Source organism: Salvelinus fontinalis, chromosome 35, assembly GCF_029448725.1.
Source record: "Salvelinus fontinalis isolate EN_2023a chromosome 35, ASM2944872v1, whole genome shotgun sequence".
NCBI classification, from domain to species: domain Eukaryota; kingdom Metazoa; phylum Chordata; class Actinopteri; order Salmoniformes; family Salmonidae; genus Salvelinus; species Salvelinus fontinalis.
In genome coordinates this window covers 27,346,243-27,363,322 of record NC_074699.1, presented here as the reverse complement: position 1 = coordinate 27,363,322, position 17,080 = coordinate 27,346,243, and positions in this window count along the sequence as shown.

Genomic DNA, 17,080 nt, shown 5'->3' with positions numbered 1-17,080 from the left:
CCTGAAAAACTACTTTGAAATCTATGTTACAAGTGAAAATGTATTGGTCGCGGGTTGCAGGTTTTTGGGCTACTTCTATATTGCATCGCGGCCGCCATTGCAATTTCTTAAAAATATACATTTCACTGGGACCTGCTGCTGCTGACTATCAGGCAGTGAGGCAGCCTGTTTCTGAGTGAGTAAGTGAGTGAGTGATAAAGAGTGAGTGGACGGGAATTGGAAATGCCGTGGGGGTGAGTGAGTGAGTGAGTGAGTGAGTGAGTGAGTGAGTGAGTGAGTGAGTGAGTGAGTGAGTGAGTGAGTGAATGAGTGAGTGAGTGAATGAGTAAGTGATTGAGTGAGTGAGTGAATGAGTAAGTGATTGAGTGAGTGAGTGAATGAGTGAATGAGTGAGTGAGTGAATGAGTGAGTGATTGAGTGAGTGGTGGGGAGGGGGAGGGCCTCTTCCTATTTTTTAAACTTCAAGGGTTCTTAAAATTCAAAATCAGATCGCAAAATGATCATTGGTATGACCTTAAAAATAATTCCATATAGCTTAGTAGAATATTGTGGTCAAATTATTGTGATTTTCCACCAGAGAAAAGGGAAACTTTCTTGGACAAGTTTCCAGAGGGTAATTGTGGACAATGTGCTCAATGTGGCCAATGTTCTCAATGCAGCTTCACGTGACTAATTTACCCAAACCCGCACATGACAAAGATTTAAGTTCAAAGGCCTGATTACCTGCATGTCCACCAATGTTGTTTACATGTTGAAATGTCCCTGTGGTCAGTCTTACATAGGGAAAACCTGTAGAAGCCTTAAGACACGGATCAGTGAGCACCTCAGCCATATACAAACAGGTGAGACAAAAAACCTGGTTGCTGTTCATTTTGTACAAGCTGGACATCCTATTAGTTCTCTGAGATACATCGGAATAGAAATCTTCAAGATGTAAAGCAGGAGAGGGGACATTGAGAGGAAACTTCTTCAAAGGGAATCTTTCTGGATCCACAGGCTTAACATTTGGCCTCCTAAGTGGCGCAGCGGTCTAAGGCGCTGCATCTCAGCGCTACAGGTATCATTATAGACCCTGGTTCAATTCCCGACTCTAACACAAACAGCTGTGATTGGGAGTCCCATAGGGCAGTGCACAATGGCCCAGTGTTGTTAGGGGTAGGCTGTCATTGTAAATAACAATTTGTTCTTAACTGACTTGCCCTAAATAAAAAATTAAACACACTGTCTTCTCTTGACCTTAATGATGAGTTTGAAATGAAACTATTTTTATAGTTCCAAAATGTCCAAATGATTGTGTTTTTTTTATCCAAATTTAATATTGTGTATATACAGTAACAGTCAAAAGTTTGGACACACCTACTCATTCAATTTTTTTTTGCTATTACTACTATTTTCTACATTGTAGAATAACAGTGAAGACATCAAAACCATGAAATAACACATATGGAATCATGTAGTAACCAAAAAAAGTGTTAAACAAATCAAAATATATTTTATATTTTATATTCTTCAAAGTAGCCACCCTTTGCCTTGATGACAGCTTTGCACACTCTTGGCATTCTGTCAACAACCAGCTTCATAAGGTAGTCACCTGGAATGCATTTCAATTAACAGGTGTGCCTTGGTAAAAGTTAATTTGTGGAATTTCTTTCTTTTTTAATGTGTTTGAGCCAATCATTTGTGTTGTGACATGGTAGGGGTGGTAAACAGAAGATATCCCTATTTGGTAAAAGACCAAGTCCATATTATGGCAAGAACAGCTCAAATAAGCAAAGTGAAACAACAGTCCATCATTACTTTAAGACATGAAGGTCAGTCAATCCGGAACTTTGAAAGTTTCTTTAAGTGCAGTTGCAAAAACCATCAAGCGCTATGATGAAGCTGGCTCTCATGAGGACCGCCACAGGAAAGGAAGAACCAGAGTTACCTCTGCTGCAGAGGAAACGTTCATTAGAGTTAACTGCACCTCAGATTAGAGCCCAAATGAATGCTTAATTCAGACACATCTCAACATCAATTGTTCAGAAGAGACTTAATCAGGCCTTCATGGTCGAATTGCTGCAAAGAAACCACTACTAAAGGACAACAATAAGAAACAGAGATTTGTTTGGACCAAGAAACACAAACAATGGACATTAGACAGGTGGAAATCTGTCCTTTGGTCTGATGAGTCCAAATTTGAATTTTTTGGTTCCAACCGGCATGTCTTTGTGAGACGCAGAATAGGTGAACGGATGATCTCCGCATGTGTGGTCCCCACCATGAAGCATGGAAGAGGAGGTGTGATGGAGTGGGGGTGCTTTGCTGGTGATACTGTCAGTGATTTATTTAGAATTCAAGGCACACGTAACCAGCATGGCTACCACAGTATTCTGCAGTGATACGGCATCCCATCTGGCATGCGCTTAGTAGGACTATCATTTGTTTTTCCAACAGGACAATGACCCAACACACCTCCAGGCTGTGTAAGGGCTATTTGATCAAGAAGGAGAGTAATGAGGTGCTGCATCAGATGATCTGGCCTCCACAATCACCCGACATCAACCCAATTGAGATGGTTTGGGATGAGTTGGACCTCAGAATGAAGGAAAACAGCCAACAAGTGCTCAGCATATGTGGGAACTCCTTCAAGACATCTGGAAAAGCATTCCTCATGAAGCTGGTTGAGAGAATGTCAAGAGTGTACAACGCTGTCAAGGCAAGGGGTGGCTACTTTGAAGAATCTAAAATCTAAAATATATTTTGATTTGTTTAACAATTCTTCAGTTACTACATGATTCTATAGGTAACATTTCATAGTTTTGATATCTTCACTATTATTCTACAATGTAGAAAATAGTAAAAATAAAGAAAAACCCTTGAATGAGTAGGTGTGTCCAAACTTTTGACTGGTACTGCATATTACCGTAAATGTTTAGCACTTTCCTTGTGTTTGGTCATATATTTTGATATATTGAATGTTTATATTGTGAACCTACAGCTGAAGTTGGAAGTTTACATACACCTTAGCCAAATACATTAAAACAAAACTTTTCACAAATCCTGACATTTAATCCTAGTAAAAATCCTTGTTTTAGGTCAGTTAGGATCACCACTTTATTTTAAGAATGTGAAATGTCAGAATAATAGTAGAGAGAATGATATATTTCAGTTTTTATTTCTTTCATCACATTCCCAGTGGATCAGAAGTTTACATACACTCAATTAGTATTTCGTAGCATTGCCTTTAAAATGATTAACTTGGGTCAAACGTTTCAGGTAGCCTTTCACAAGCTAAGTTGGGTGAATTTTGGCCCATTCCTCCTGACAGAGCTGGTGTAACTGTGTCAGGTTTGTAGGCCTCCTTGCTCGCACATGCTTTTTCAGTTCTGCCCACAAATTTTCTATAGGATTGAGGTCAGGGCTTTGTGATGGCCACTCCGATACCTTGACTTTGTTGTCCTTAAGCCATTTTGCCACAACTTTGGAAGCATGCTTGGTGTCATTGTCCATTTGGAAGACCCATTTGCGACCAAGCTTTAACTTCCTGACTGATGTCTTGAGATGTTGCTTCAATATATCCACATAATTTTCTCACCCCATGATGCCATCTATTTTGTGAAGTGCACCAGTCCTTCCTGTAGCAAAGCACCCCCACAACATGATGCTGCCACCCCCGTGCTTCAAGCTTGGGATGGTGTTCTTCGGCTTGCAAACCTCCCCCTTTTTCCTCCAAACATAACGATGGTCATTATGGCCAAACAGTTCTATTTTTGTTTCATCAGACCAGAGGACATTTCTCCAAAAAGTACGATCTTTGTCCCCATGTGCAGTTTCAAACCATAGTCTGGCATTTTTTATGGCGGTTTAGGAGCAGTGGCTTCTTCCTTGCTAAGCGGCCTTTCGGGTTATGTTGATATAGGACTGGAAATGGAATACAATAATAGGAATCTACTGAGGCAATTAATTTATTGGCTAAGTGACCTTTCTCTCCGCAGAGACTAGTTGCTATGAAATATTGCATTTTACAGATTACATTTTCTTTTATAGTCGGAATCAAATGGATGCATTGAATTACTGAAATGGTTTGGACAAAACTGCACTGATCACTGAAATTGGCCTGGTAAATTGATTCTAACCTCATGGTGTACTTTGAAATGTAAAACATTGTTTTGAATCTAACATCTAGCAGGCACTTGAGTCTGAAATTCCACCGAAGGTTCATCAACTTGATGTTTACAGTTCACTTCCACAAGAGGTCTTGAAGTCCAGGGACAGATATCTTATTTATTACCCTGAAAAACTCTTCAAAGCATATTGAAATGCCAAGCTACTTTATTCAATGTGACAGCAACACACACTTGGCTGCAGATGTATATCTAATAGAAAGGAAGGAAAACATGATTTCAAGGAGCATTTCCAACCTTCTCTTGTTGCTCTCAAGCAAAAACAGTATCCGTACATTTACTTTACAATTATGTGTATGATACAAAAGATATTACCAACACACATTTTCTCTTGATCTTTTCCTCACTCAATTATGTTGAGGTTATACAAAGGACAAAAACTTAAATTGCGAGTCTTATGTCAAACATACAGTATGCCGTTATGATGTAGGGCTGTGCAGTATAGTGTATTTTACTATATACCCGGAATTGATGCACGGACCGGTTTGGGTTTTTACTTTACCTCCTATAACGGTACTTCAATGTTTGGTTTGTTAAATGTGATATGCAACTCTGGCGCATGTAATGTTCATTTTTATAATTTACTCCATCTGCCACTTGCAAGTGGTCTTTCTATAATTCCTCCCTGGCTCATTCATTTGTTGTCATGTCAAACAACAATGTATTCAAGTGCTGCCCACTATATTCCAACTATTGAATTACAATAATCATAACATTTCCAGGATTTCAAACAGTTCACCAATAAACTACTGTAGGTAGGGTGCTAGGTGACGCAACACACAATAGATGCTATGGGTGAATTTTAAAAAAAACGTGCAGTTTAAAAAAAAATCCGTTTTCAATAAATGGCAATAATGTGGTTGTCAAAATACATAATAAATTATTTGAAAACATTAATGTGGCAGTTCTAAAAACCGCAATACTGTACGTTATCATGTTTATGCGATATGAGCACAAATGTAAAGCATGTTCAAAACTGTGGGACAGCCCGTTTTGTGAAACATGCTAAATGTGTGTTAATATTTGCTCTTTGCGATGGGTATTACTTAACCTAACAGAGTAAAAAGATGGCGCTGGAGTGGATAGTTGTCGACAATATTTCTGCCATCATTTCATATCACTGAAAACAGCTTCTGGACTTCAGAACAGCGATCACTAACCTCAATTTGGATGAAGATTTCTACTTCAATGAGTCGGCAGCTGTGGATGTATGTACTGCTCACTCCGGATCAGGCCCTACTCCCCAGGATTCTAAAGAAACGGAGCAAGAGAGAAAAACGAGCAGGCTCCCTGACGAGACTACGTTGGCGAGTAAATAAACCGCCTCTACCCTCCGTTCTATTGGCGAGCATACAATCACTAGAGAACAAACTGGACAAGCTCTGTTTGAGACTATCCCATCAACGAGACCTGAATAACTGTAATATTTTTAACCTCTCCCTGACCCAGTCTGTAATTTCAACATGTTTCAAGCAGACCGCCATTGTCCCTGTGTCCAAGAACGCCAAGGTAACCTGTCTAAATGACTATCGTCCTGTAGCACTCACATCTGTAGCCATGAAATGTTTTAAAAGGCTGGTCATGACTCACATCAACACAATCCTCCCAGCCACCCAGACCCACTCCTATTCGAATACCGCCCCAACAGATCCACAGATGATGCAATCTCTATTGCACTCCACACTGCCCTCTCCCACTTGGACAAGAGAAACACCTACGAGAAAATGCTGTTCATTGACTATAGCTCAACATTCAACACCATAGTGCCCTCCAAGCTCATCACTAAGCTCAGGACCCTGGGACTAAACCCTTCCCTCTGCAACTGGATCCTGGACTTCCTGATGGGCCGCTCCCAGATGGTGAGGGTAGGCAACAACACATCCGCCACTCTGACCCTCAACACGAGTCCCTCAGGGGTGCGTGCTTAGTCCCCTCCTGTACTCCCTGTTCACACACAACTGCGTAGCCACGCACGACTCCAAAACCATCATTAAGTTTGCTGACAACACGATGGTAGTTTGCCTGATAACTAACGACGATGAGACAGCCTCTAGCAGGGGTGTCTGCTGGTTTTGTTTTTTTACTTTCAATTTGTGTCCAATTAAGATGTAGAAAGCCAGGTGAGGGGAGTTCCTAACAGAAATAAATATTTACAACCTGCAGACATTCAGCCTTTCATGTAATGAGTTTGTCACGTGACCTATAGAGAGGTCAGTGACCTGGCAATGTGGTGCCAGGACAACAACCTCTCCCTCAACGTCAGCAAGACCAAGGACCACAGGAAACCGAGGACCGAGTACGCCCCCATCCACATCGACGGGGCTTTAGTGGAGTGAGTCAAGAGCTTCAAGCTCCTCTGTGTCCACATCATAAAATAATTATCATGAATCACCCACACCAACACAGTCGGGAAGAAGGCACGACATTTCCTCTCCCCCTCGGGAGGCTGAAAGGATTTGGCATCCTCAAAAAAATCTATAGCCTCACCATTGAAAGCATCTTGACAGGCTGCAGCTTGGTATGGCAACTGCTTGGATTCCGCTACAGAGGGTAGTGCGTAGGGCCCAGTACATCACTGTGGCCGAGCTCCCTGTCATCCAGGACCTCTATACCAGGCGGTGTCAGAGGAAGGCCCTAAAAATTGCCAAAGACCAGCCACCCAAGTCATAGACTGTTCTCTTTGCTACCGCACAGCAAGCAGTACCGATGCACCAAGTCTGGAAGCAACAGGACCCTGAACAGCTTCTACCCCCAAGCCATAAGACTAATAAATAGTTAGTTAAATAGTTAACAAATAGCTACCCGGACTATCTGCATTGACCCTTTTTGCACTAACTCTTTTGACTCATCAAATACGCTGCTGCTACTGATTATTTTATATCCTGTTGCCTAGTAACTTTATTCCTACCTATATATACATATCTACCTCAATTACCTTGTACTCCTGCACATCGACTCAGTACTGGTACCCTGTGTATATAGCCATGTTATTACCTCGTACACCTGCACATGGACTCAGTACTGGTACCCTGTGCATATAGCCAAGTTATCGTTACTCATTGTGCATCTATTCCTCATTTTATTATTTTTCTGTTATTTCTGCATTATTGGGAAGGGACCCGTAAGTAAGCATTTCAACGTTAGTCTACAGAGCATGTGACAAATAAAATGTTATGTGGTATTGTATTGCCAAGAAGTTTAGAAAAGTCCTGAGCTTGTTTCACGATCATTGGAAGTCTTTTGACTGAAATATTAGGTAAAACGTTTATCCTTCACTTACAGATGTGTTCAGACACGAAAAAACAGCAGGTTACAAAGTAGAGCTTCATAGCTACGTTCTGATGTATGGGTCATCAAGGACTAGTCCAAATTCATGTTTCGCCACCCCCATTTCCATGACGAGAGCGAGCTTGCTACTGTAGCTGTGTGAGAGTGCCTGACGCCATTCGCAGAGGCAACGTGCCGGGCGAAAGACAGCTCTGCGCGAGATTAGTTGTCTTGTGACAGCGGAAAATTTTGTGATTGATGGTTTTATTCTTTAAAGTAAAATCTACCAGAATGTAGTGGCTGTAGCCCTACAATCGATTAAAACATAACTAAATACCAGTGAATTGAAACTGTGTCCCATCTAACGTTCTGCACAGCTGGCTAGAAGGAAGATCAATCTGTCACTTCTGTGCCTGAGCTAATTATTTGCTGCAGTTTTTCCTCCCATCACCAGAGTATCTCATCAACACCAGAAATAACATTACAATGTAAGCCAACTCATCTTACTTCTAAGGTAGGCCTACACCTATCTTTTTTTACTAGTAGCCTTCTGTGTTACAGTTCAGACTTAGTGAGAAGTGTGTGTCTCTGTTAGGCTGTGTGTGTCTGTGTTAGGCTAAGTGTGATATGGTGTATGTGTGTTGGTGAGGGTGAGGGTGCTATGTGAGAGTGTGGGGATGCTGAGAAGTGTATGTATGTATTAAGTATCTAATTAAAATAATGCAGTATAATAGTATGTATTCTAATTTCATAAATTCACAAATTGTTACAAACTCTCAGTTTTGCATAAATTAAGATTTTGTTCATAATATGACCACCCTATGATTGTGCTTAAATTACTGTAATTATTATTATTTTACCTTTAATCAACTAGTCAAGTCAGTTAGGAACAAATTCTTATTTTCAATGATGGCCTAGGAACAGTGGGTTAACTGCCTTGTTCAGGGGCAGAACGACAGATTTTTACCTTGTCAGCTCGTGGATTCAATCTTGAAACCTTTCGGTTACAAGTTCAACACTCTAACCACTAGGCTACCTGCCGCCCCATTATGTATTCCTTACTGCCTCATTTACATAAATGCCTCATTTACATATAGCATTTCAATTTAATAAAAGTTACTTTTATTTGAATCATCTCTGTGTTCTACATCAGCCCTGAAAATGTCATAACAATATGACCACCCTATTTGAGGAGATATTGGACAAAACGTGCTGCATTTAAGAATCCAGACAGGCCATTTGGTGCCATTATTGACTAGGTATTAACACTGATCTGTCCGCGACCCTTTTGACCTTTTCCGATCATTTGAAAATAAGAGAACTCAGCAATCGTAAGTCCTATCCTCATGAAATAATAATAATTCTGTGTTCCTGAGAAGCTTATCTATACCATGGATAACACTAGAACTCAAGTTTAATTTTGTCCCCTAACAACCTAGTGTAGGCCTAGATTGTTTGCCCATATCCATCATGCAGCCCAACGTGACACATTGTGGAAATTATATTTTTTTTATATAATTTTGTAAAATAAATAAACATTGTGTAAATGATAAGAAAAGTGCAGGAAATACAGAAATTTATGAAAATGCTGACAATTATTTTTGATTGAAGTTGGATTGAACAGTATAAAACAATCAGAATGGAGAATCCCCCATTGAAATCACTTAATTTATGTATTTTTGTATTTGTACATTTGTATTACTTAAAAACATAAAATACAGTCAAATACTGTCATACTGTAAAAAATGTGAACGTCCTGATTTGATAACTACAACTATTTGAATACAGATTTCAGAAAGTGACTACTTTCTAACCTATTTGAATAGAGACCTGAGAAATCAACTACTTAAAAAAAAAATAGAATACAGAAGTGAGATCTGTAATTTTCTGAAACTATTCGATTGGCTGCCTTCATCTAATGGCAGGGCTGTATCTGGAACTGCATGTTGAAGATACATAGAATGAATAGAGCACACACAATCTCCTATACTATTCCAATCTATCCTACAGTCATATTTGATCTGCACAATACATTTCTATCTGAACATTCTGTAAATGTCCATTCTCCTGAATGTCCATTGCCCCAGGTGTACTGTACATCATCAAGTCAAACCAAATAACCAAATATATTATGTACAGATACGTATAAATAAGTTGTGATGATCAACTACTGTATGACTCTTTCAACTTGCCACAGAAACAACACATTTTCTGATTTACAACAATATAAACACAACAAAGTGTTTGTTCCATGTTTAATTAGCTGAAATAAAAGATCCCAGACATTTTAAATATGCACAAAAAGCTTATTTCAAACAAAAAAAATGTGCACAGGTTTGTTTACATCCCTGTTAGTGAGCATTTCTCCTTTGCCAAGATAATCCATCCACCTGACAGGTGTGCCCTATCAAGAAGCTGATTAAACAGCATGAGCATTACACAGGTGCACCTTGTGCTGGGAAAAATAAAAGGACACCCTAAAATGTGCAGTTTTGTCACACAACACAATGTCACAAATGTCTCAGGTTTTGAGGGAACGTGCAATTGGTAAGCTGACTGCAGGAATATACCAGAGCTGTTGCCAGATAATTGAAGGTTAATTTCTCTACCATAAGCCACCTCCAGCATAGTTTTAGAGAATTTGGCAGTACATCCAACTGGCCTCACAACCGTAGACAACGTGTAAAGCATCGTGTAAGTGAGTGGTTTGCTGTTGTGAACAGAGTGCCCCATGGTGGATATAGGGTTATGTTATGGACATGCAAAAGCTACGGTCAACATTGATGACAATTTGAATGCACAGAGATACCGTGACTAGATCCTGAGGCCCATTGTCGTGCCATTCATCCACCGCCATCACCTCATGTTTCAGCATGATAATGCACGGCCCCATGTTGTAACAATCTGTACACAATTCCTGGAAGCTGAAAATGTCCCAGTTCATCCATGGCCTACCTACTCACCAGGCATGTCAACGATTGAACATGTTTGGGAAGCTCTGGATTGACAGCATGTTCCAGTTCCAGCAACTTCGCACAGCCATTGAAGAGGAGTATGACAATATTCCACATGTCACAATCAACAGCATGAGGCAAATGGTGGTCACAACAGATACTGACAGTTTTTTTTTATCCACGCCCCTATGTTTTTTAAGGCATCTGTGACCAACATATGCATATCTGTATTCCCAGTCATGTGAAAAATCCATAAATTATCGCCTAATGAATTTATTTCAATTAACTGATTTCCTAATATGGACTAACGTTACAATGAGCGAAGGGGGGGAACCCAAGAGCAGACTCAGAAGAGGAAGCCGGGATGACAAAAGGTTTATTGATTAGAGAGAAATGGGGAGTGCAGAACCGGGGTAGCTCAGATGAGTTGCAAAAACCAGGAGTGTAGAGTGAGGTTGGAGTTGGGTGAGTAGAAATGGGGAACAGGACCTGAGGGAAATCCAAGGTAATGTTGGTGAGTGATATCCAGAGCAAGGTGGTTGGTGGTGAGATGTGGAACAGGAGACAGAGCCAGAGCCAGAGCCAGAGCTGTAACTGCAAGGAGAGGACAAAAATGGTCTAAGGCAGGAAAACAAGCAAAGCAGAGCAACAGGATCTTGAGAGTAGACAAAAGGCTAGACTGAGCAGAGATTACGATCTGGCAGCGTGGAGATGGCACGAAAGAGTATATGTAGAGGTCTTGATTTATGGGATGATTTGCAGCTGGTAGGGATCTGCTCTGTCTCCAGCACACCTGTCTCCAACCACACCAAGAGAGAGAGATACAGGGGGAGAACTGCAAGTTAGGGCGACACCGGATGGACACCAGAGGGCGTAGTGGGAGCAGATGTGACAGTACCCCCCCCCCCGCCCCCTCTACGGACCTGGCGCACGACCTGGCTTGTCTGGGTGTGAGGCGTAAAATCCTGTAAGAGGGGGGGATCCAGAATGTGACGAAGGGGCACACAGCTACACTCCTCAGGCCCGTATCCTTCCCAGTCCACCAGATACTGCCACTCGATGCCCCGACGGCGCACAACCAAGAGCCACTGGACAGTATAGGCAGGATGGTCGTCAATAAGACGGGTGGGTGAAGGAGCAGCTGCAGGAGGGGACAAGGGACTGGAGAAGAGTGGTTTGATTAATGAAACATGGAAGGTGGGGTGAATTTTGAGATAGTCAGGGAGTTTATGACATGATCAATTTCAAAGGGGCCAAGGAATCGGGGAGCTAGTTTTTTTTTAAACCACCGAGGCAAGTCTTTCCTAGAAAGTCATACCCTTTGGCCTGGGATGTAGACTGGAGCTGCAGCACGACGACGGTTAGCCTTGGGTCCTGACGGAGGCACGAAGAAGGGCATCCCGGGCCCTCCTCCAGGTGTGATGACAACGGCGCATGTGGTCCTGGACAGAGGGCACCTCTACTTCCACCTCTTGGGCAGGGAACAAGGGAGGTTGGTAACCCAGAGCACACTCATAGGGAGACATCCCTGATGAGCCGTTGATGAGGGTTTTGTGGGCATACTCCACCCAGGGTAGATGGGCACTCCAGGAGGAAGGGTTAGCTGAAGTAACACAGCGTATAGCAGTTTCCAACTCCTGGTTAGCCCCCTCGGTCTGACCATTGGTCTGGGGGTGATATCCAGACGAAAGGCTGACCTTAATACCCAGAGCTGTGCAGAAGGCTCTCCATACCTGGGATGTGAACTGGGGTCCTCTGTCAGAAACATTATCACTGGGGATTCCATGCAGCCGCAAAACATGGGATACCAGCAGGTCCGCAGTCTCCCTGGAGAACAGAAGCTTGGAGAGGGGAATGAAGTGGGCCGCTTTAGAAAATCGGTCAATAATAGTGAGGATGACCAAGTTACCATTTGATGGGGGAAGCCCAGTGACGAAGTCCAAAGCTATGTGTGACCAGGGGCGACTAGGTATGGGAAGAGGACGAAGCAGACCAGATGTAGGTTTGGTGGAGGTTTTATTCCGGGCACAGACTGAGCAGGCTGATAAGAATTCCCGAGTGTCTCTCTCCATGGTGGGCCACCAAAATCGCTGACGCAGGAAGGCGACTGTCCAGTTCATGCCAGGGTGACAGGTGAGGTGAGTAGAATGGGCCCATTGAAGATCCGAACGAACTGAATCTGGCACAAACAGAGCCTTACACGGGCCGTTTCTAGGATCAGGCTGGTTCAGCTGAGCCCGACGAACACGAGACTCAATCTCCCAGGAGACAGCAGCAACGATGCAGGAGGATGGCATAATGGCCTCAGGCTCTGAACTTTTGTTGTCTGCGGTGAACTGACGAGAGAGGGCATCAGGCTTGGTATTCTTAGATCCAGGGCGATAAGTGAGTGTGAAGTTGAATCTTCCAAAAAACAATGCCCATCTGGCCTGCCGAGAGTTGACGCTTGGCGGTCTGGATGTAAGCTAGATTTTTATGATCCGCCCACACAATGAAGGGAAGTAATGAACCCTCTAACCAGTGACGCCACTCCTCAAGAGCCAGCTTAACAGCCAAGAGTTCCCAGTTGCCAATGTCAATTTCTCTGCAGGTGAGAGCTTGCGGGACAAGAAGGCACAAAGATGGAGCTTCTGATCCGCGGGAGAACGTTGAGACAGAACTGCACCTACCCCGGTGTCGGAAGCGTCCACCTCGAGGATAAACTGGAGTTCTGGGTCTGGCTGGGTAAGGATTGAAGCAGAAGTGAAGCGGTGCTTGAGTTCCCGGAATGCTGTCTCTGCCTCGGGGAACCAGTGGAATGGAGTGGAGGTTGAGGTGAGAGGAGCTGCCAAACGACTGTAGTCACAGATGAATCGTCCATAAAAATTGTCAAACCCCAGAAAATGCTGTAACTGCTTCAGATTCGCAGGCACAGGCCACTCTGTGACTGCCCTAACCTTGGCAGGGTCCATTTGTAGCTGTCCTCGAGCAATAATGTAACCCAAGAAGGACACAGAGGAAACATGAAACTCACATTTCTCAGCCTTGACAAAGCTTATTCTCCAATAGCCTTTGGAGAACTTGGTGGACATGTTGCTTGTGAGCCTCAATGTCCTTCTAAACAATAAGAATGGCATCCACAGACAAAAACAAAACGCCCAATGACATCCCTCGGGACATCATTCACCAGGCCCTGAAAAACAGCCGGGGCGTTAGTCAGGCCAAAGGCATAACGAGGTACTCAAAATGTCCAAGAGGTGTGTTGAACACCGTTTTCCACTCGTCTCCCTCTCTGATGCGGACAAGGTGGTAGGCATTCCAGAGGTCCAGTTTAGTAAACATTGTGGCACCATGGGGGGGCAAAAGCAGACCTGATAAGTGGCAAGGGATACTTATTCCTGACGGTGATACTATTCAACCCACGGAAGTCTATGCATGGCCTAAGTGACCCGTCTCAGTGAGTGCATCCCGGAATGCACCCTGAAGGGCCTCGTCATTCCAGCCGCTCTCTGCGGCGAGGGTGCGGAACTCACATGCCATCTCAGCCACACTCTGAGAACCCTGATGAAGGGACAGAAGTCATTTAGCAGCATCCTTTCCACAGACCGGGTAGTCAAAGACCTTCCTCATCTCATCTGTGAATCCACTGTAGGAGAAGCAGAAAGATGAGTCTCTCCCAAACCGCAGTGTCCCAGGAGAGCGCTGCTCCCCGAAGGCAGCCAATCAAAAAATACATTTTGGCGCATTCACTAGCATAAGAGTAGGGCTGTTGCTCAAACACTAGTGAACATTGTACAAGAAAGGCTCTGCAAAGCCCAAGATTGCCATCATAGCGCTCAGGACTTGGAACAAAGGGCTCCCGGAGTGGAGAAGAGGAACTGGAGACAGGTTGTGAATTCTGGACGGAGGTTCAGATCTGTAGGTCAGACATGCCCTGTGAAAACTCCTTGATGTTCTCCAACAGGTTTTTCAGGGCTTGGTCATGTTGGTCAAGAAGGGTGCCTTGACGAACAAGAATTTGGTGAAGAGTTGGAGAGTCTGCTGGGTTCATATTTTTGGCCAGATCGTACTGTTACGATGAGCGAAGGGGGGGAACCCAAGAGCGGACTCAGAAGAGGAAGCCGAGATGAATGCAAAAAAAGGTTTATTGATTACAGAGAAATGGGGAGTGCAGAACCGGGGTAGCTCAGATGAGTTGCAAAAACCAGGAGTGTAGAGTGAGGTTGGAGTTGGGTGAGTAGAACTGGGGAACAGGTCCTGAGGGAAATCCAAGGTAATGGTGGTGAGTGATATCCAGAGCAAGGTGGTTGGTGGTGAGATGTGGAACAGGAGACAGAGCCAGAGCCAGAGCTGTAACTGCAAGGAGAGGACAAAAATAGTGTAAGGCAGGAAAACAAGCAAAGCAGAGCAACAGGATCTTGAGAATAGACAAAAGTCTAGGCTGATACTGACTGAGCAGAGATTACGATCTGGCAGCATGGAGGTGGCAGGAAAGACTATATGTAGAGGTCTTGATTTATGGGACGATTTGCAGCTGGTAGGGATCTGTTCTGACTCCAGCACACCTGTCTCCAACCACACACAGAGAGAGAGAGAGAGAGACAGAGAGAGAGAGAGAAAGACAGAAAGAGAGAGAGAGAGACAGAGAGAGAGAGAGACAGACAGAGACAGAGACAGAGACAGACAGAGAGAGCGAATACAGGGAAAGAACTGCAAGTTAGGATGACACCGGATGGACACCAGAGGGCGTAGTGGGAGCAGATGTGACATGTAACTCAGTAAAATCTTTGAAATGGTTGCGTTTATATTTTTGTTCAGTGTATATACTGCAGAGTAATTCAATTCAACGTTATCTCAGACTGGCAAATAAGAAAAGATTACTGTGGGCAAAAGAACACAGACACTGGACAGAGGAACTCTGCCTAGAAAGTCAGCATCCCGGAGTCGCCTATTCACTGTTGATGTTGAGACTGGTGTTTTGCGGGTACTATTTAATGTAGCTGCCAGTTGAGGACTTGTGAGGTGTCTGTTTCTCAAACTAGACACTAATGTACTTGTCCTCTTGTTCAGTTGTGCACCGGGGCCTCCCACTCCTCTTCCTATTCTGGTTAGAGACAGTTTGCGCTGTTCTGTGAAGGGAGTAGTACACAGCGTTGTATGAGATATTCAGTTTCTTGGCAATTTCTTGCATGGAATAGCCTTCATTTCTCAGAACAAGAATAGACTGATGAGCTTCAGAAGAAAGTTATTTGTTTCTAGCCATCTTGAGCTTGTATTCGAACCCACAAATGCTGATGCTCCAGATACTGAACTAGTCTAAAGAAGGCCAGTTTTATTGCTTATTTAATCAGGACAACAGTTTTCTGCTGTGCTATCATAATTGCAAAACGGTTTTCTAAGGATCAATTAGCCTTTTAAAATGATAAACTTGGATTAGTTAACACGACGTGCCATTGGAACACAGGAGTGATGGTTGCTGATAATGGGCCTCTGTATGCCTATGTAGATATTCAATAAAATAATCTGCCGTTTCCACCGACAATAGTAATTTACAACATTAACAATGTCTACACTGTATTTCTGATCAATTTGATGTTATTTTAATGGACAAAAAACATGCTTTTCTTTCAAAAACAAGGACATATCTAAGTGACACCAAACTTTTGAAGGGTAGTGTACGTGTTAGTGATTTTTAAGCTGCAAAAGTGGTCTACTCTAATGTTTAGGTGATTCAATGTCCCTCATGTATTTAATGTAATTCTAGCTATAGGCTATATTAAGATTAATATCTAACAGCCCTCCAAACCATGTGCTAATTATCATATATTTTCATGAATTCAACTAACTATTGTCGTTTTTGGTTCTTCATTAAATATTTGTCAACCATCAAATAAATATTTATTTTGTTTTCAAATACCTTACACGTATTCAAATACCTTCACATATTATTTGGTTTTCTGAGACATATTCAAAATACTTACAAATATTAATGGTTTTTCTGAGACCTGTGTTTGAATATCAAAGAAAAGACTGTAGTTGGCTTTTAGTCTAATATAGTTTGAGGTGTTTCAACTATCTCAAGTATTTGAAAACATTTATATAAAACTATTTTCTGCCCAGGTCTGCTGCCCATTAAGCCTACTGACACCCCGGTGGACATATCATGCTATAGCCGTGAAGTAGCCTAGTGCTAAAATCAGCATAGGAAATGACCTGCTCAAGTGACAATTTGAATAAAATTCACATTTTGAAATTGAGTGTGCTACTGCATTTTAACCTGTTGGGGATGGGGGCGCTGTTTAGACTATTTATGCTAATTGGGTAATTTTTGAAACGGCTTCCCACAAAATCCTTGATCGTACAATATGCATATTATTATTATTATTGGATAGAAAACAGTCTATAGTTTCTATAGGAGTTGAAATTTTGTCTCTAAGTGGAACAGAGCCCATTCTACAGCAATTTCCCTGACATGGATTCAGATTTCAGAAATGTTGGCCACTGTTCTGAAGTCAGTTAAAACGGCACTGATATTGCTATGACTATACGGACACTTCTTACGTCTTCCCCTGGATGCCTTTACGTGATGACGATTCCAATGGGGTCGATTGCGCGTTCACAGGCCCTATAAATCAAAAAACCCTGTAGCTAGCAAGTCTTTCCTTGGTGCGTAACGCGCGTGCTGGACACCGACCCGCTCCTGTTCCAAGCGTT